Genomic DNA, 3,914 nt, shown 5'->3' on the forward strand with positions numbered 1-3,914 from the left:
TTCTATGATTAACCTCATCCTTCATAAATCCATCCGCTGACACGTCAACTCCCAAATATCTGAAAACATTCACTTCTCCCGTACTCCTCCTCCCCAATTTGATATCCAATTTTTCTTTATCTAAATAATTTGATACTCTCTTCACCTTACTCTTTTCTATGTTCACTTTCAACTTTCTACCTTTACACACATTCCCAAATTCGTCCACTAACCTTTGCAATTTTTCTTTAGAATTTCCCATAAGCACAGTATCATCAGCAAAAAGTAACTGTGTCACTTCCCATTTTGTATTTAATTCTCCATAATTTAATCCCACCCCTCTCCCGAACACCCTAGCATTTACTTCTTTTACAACCCCATCTATAAATATATTAAACAACCATGGTCACATTACACATCCCTGTTTAAGACCTACTTTTACCGGGAAATAGTCTCCCTCTCTTCTACACACCCTAACCTGAGCCTCACTAGCCTCATAAAAACTCTTTACAGCATTTAGTAACTTAACACCTATTCCATATACTTGCAACATCTGCCACATTGCTTCCCTATCCACTCTATCATATGCCTTCTCTAAATCCATAAATGCAACAAAAACTTCCCTGCCTTTATCTAAATACTGTTCACATATATGCTTCAATGTAAACACTTGATCTACACATCCCCTACCCACTCTGAAATCTCCTTGCTCATCCGCATATATATATATATATATATATATATATATATATATATATATATATATATATATATATATATATATATATATATATATACCAAGAGGTGTGCATGTCTATCTCAATGTATATATGTTGAGAGTTACATAACTATTTTAGGATATAACCTTAATACACATATAACTTTAATTTGTAAAGGGGCGGACCGGTAAGCCAGAGGAAGGCCTCGGTCAAATGACGAAAAGTTCCAGCTGCGAGTCATCATATGACTAAGACCCGCATCAGGAAACACTTGTGCTGTTGCCTGACGAACCTTCCTAACCAAACCCTATTTTCGGGATTAGTGTTCTAGCTTCTATAACCCTCTTGTACTCGATAAGTTTTATAACTAATTATCCAAACTTCCAACTAATACACAATCTGTATGTATTCTGATGTGTATATATTTCTTGATGTACATGCACTGAGAGGAAAGTGCATGTTCACGTGGAAAGATGTGTATTTGATGATCACGTGGAATTTGCTTTTATCTCCGTAGGCGAATATCTGAGATTAAATTATCCTTGACCGATGATCAGGTGGCATGCGGACTTTGTGACCCATTGTGTAGTCGAACGGCTAACCAACCATCCAACACTGATCATATATATGATAGTTGTATTGTGAGGACTAAAGTTAGCTATGTTCCTCTGTCATATTTCAACATGCAGGATGGATTTTGTGCATAAAAATGTGAAATCTGCCTGTGGCCTTTGTCAAGGGACGTTATTCCCATAGATGACCATAACAACACATAATTCTGAATTCAGTAATCTCTTGAACTTACAGTTTCTTTTCAGTTCCTAATCTTTTTCATCTTTTATTTTTGAACCGGATTTAAAATGGTTAATATTCAATCTCCCGTTCAATGAAGAGTTATTAATGAATTTAAAGTTGTTTTCCTGATGTTCACTACATTCCTGTCATGATATCCTGTATCTGTCACAATTACCAGTCTGTACCTGTTAGAATCACTAATCTCTACGTACTAAAATCATTACTCTTCACTTGTTAGTATCACCCCTCATTTCCTGTTATAAGTCATTAACCGTTATATTTGTTGTGGTTTACTATGTCTCTTCCCTGAGTACTTGAAGACTATGTGGATCTGATATGACAATTTCTGCGAATAGTTAGTTAGTTAAAGATTAGCCGGTATTCTCCCGGCCCGGGCCTTGTCCAAGTGGTGGCCCGGCCTTGGCTCCCTCTTTAGGGAGTGTCTGAGACCTAAGTCTCCCATGGGAGGAGGCACAAGTACCTCCTCATCTTTGGGACCAACTGTCCCCAGGCCTAGCCACAAGCTAGGCCTCTCTGGTCTGCCATCCCCGCCCCAAGGGGGCAAATGGGAATGACAGTCTTATGAGCTAAAGGCTCGGGCTCAGGCACCTACCCTACCCTAGAAGGGTTAGGCATGGTGTCGATCATTTCTGCGAAGTAATGTTGTCCTTTAAGCATGCAGCCAATCACTGAAGTTCAACAACATGGGGTTTGTATACTAACTCTTTTTAGAGACTACGATATGCCGAACGCTGCCAGATGTATGTCGCCAGCTTGTTTTTTATCGATTTTGCCGGTTAATTTATAACGTGACTTAATCTAACCAAGAATAACAAATATTTTAGTTATTGTTTAGATAGAGCTGAAATTCACAAAATGTAATGCCTGCGAAAACAGAGGTTTTATTAAACTGACAGTATTATTGTCTCTATCTGATCTCATGTCCCTTGGACGTATTTATCTTTTCTCTGCTTTTTGTTGGTTTAATTGCAGTTAAAGATGTTTAATTATTTTAATGAAGTTGATTTAATACGTCATCTTTCTCTTTCAAACTTTTACTTTTGGCCTCATCATCTTCAACTCTCTTTTTTTTTCATATACGAGCCTCTTAATAGTCATTTGCCCCAACAGTTGTTACAAATGACATTCTGTCCCTGATTCTGCTTTCTGTTTATCGTTGTTTTAACTCTCGACTTTTAATGGTATCACACATCTGATTTCTCTTATGGCGCCCTGCTCTGTCCGGCGGGTTTTTGGAAGGCAACATTTTTCTCCACCGGCCATTAGAAGTCTGTAGAAAGTAGCCTTTCCTGGATGCTACAGCATCCAGGAAAGGCATGTGCTCATCTGGTAAAGCATGCATGTGAGGGATGTGTTTATCTGCTGCAACATCCAGGTGAAGGATGTGCTTATCTTCTCCAGCATCCTGATGATAGATGTGTTCATTCGTTGCTCCGTCCCTCTAGGCATGTACTCATCTGCTACAGCAACCAGGGAAAGGAAGAGATAGTCTTGGCCTTGTTGCAGGTGCTTATGCAGCGAACATAGGTGCCCTCTCGTGATTCCTGTGTAAACAGTCGCTAGTGCCGCCTGTCTCTCTCCTCGTGTTACTTGATGGAACACTTCCAAGACTCCACTGTCATCATATACGATGATCTCAGTCGTTTGCAACGTTAATTGTGTTGACAAAGATAGAGCCAAACTCTACAACTTGATGTCTTAGATATCTTCGAAAATTCAACTTCTTAAACACAGGTTCTAAAAAATACTGTTCCATATGACAAATTGCATTATTGTTAAGAATACGATTTATGAAGAAAAAAATGAACTTGATCAGTTATCTATTGCGTTACACTTGAATCTATGAAACATAAATTTTGTAATATTTAAAATTACAGTTATTTTAACCACTGCAGTTTCCCTCTCATATTTCATCACTTACTAGCTTAAGAAGTAGTAATTCCAGTTCTGTTGGAACTGGAATTGTAATCTCTTGGGAATTAATATATATATTTTTTTTATTCTCCGGTACTCTCCCGGCCCGGGTCTATATTTCATGTTTGTCTGTCTTGCTAACATTGAAAGTGCAATTTATTAATGTCATCATCAAAGAGAGTAAATATTTTTTTTTTTTTCAAATACTAACTCCTTGATAACCAGCCTGGAAATCACGAAACCAAGACATTGTACTCATACTAAGGCAAAATACATTTCGTATGACCTATGTTAAATTGAGCTGCATTAAGCTGTGTTACATTAAATTTGTTTAATAAAGCTAGGTTAGGCGTTAAACTAGTTTATAGTGAGAGTTATATTGCACACATACACACTCTCAATTACAAACATACGTTCATACATACATACCTGCATACATACACACACACACACACACACACACACACACACACACACACACACACA

The sequence above is a fragment of the Cherax quadricarinatus genome, chromosome 3 (genome assembly GCF_038502225.1).
Source record: "Cherax quadricarinatus isolate ZL_2023a chromosome 3, ASM3850222v1, whole genome shotgun sequence".
Classification (NCBI taxonomy): Eukaryota; Metazoa; Arthropoda; class Malacostraca; order Decapoda; family Parastacidae; genus Cherax; species Cherax quadricarinatus.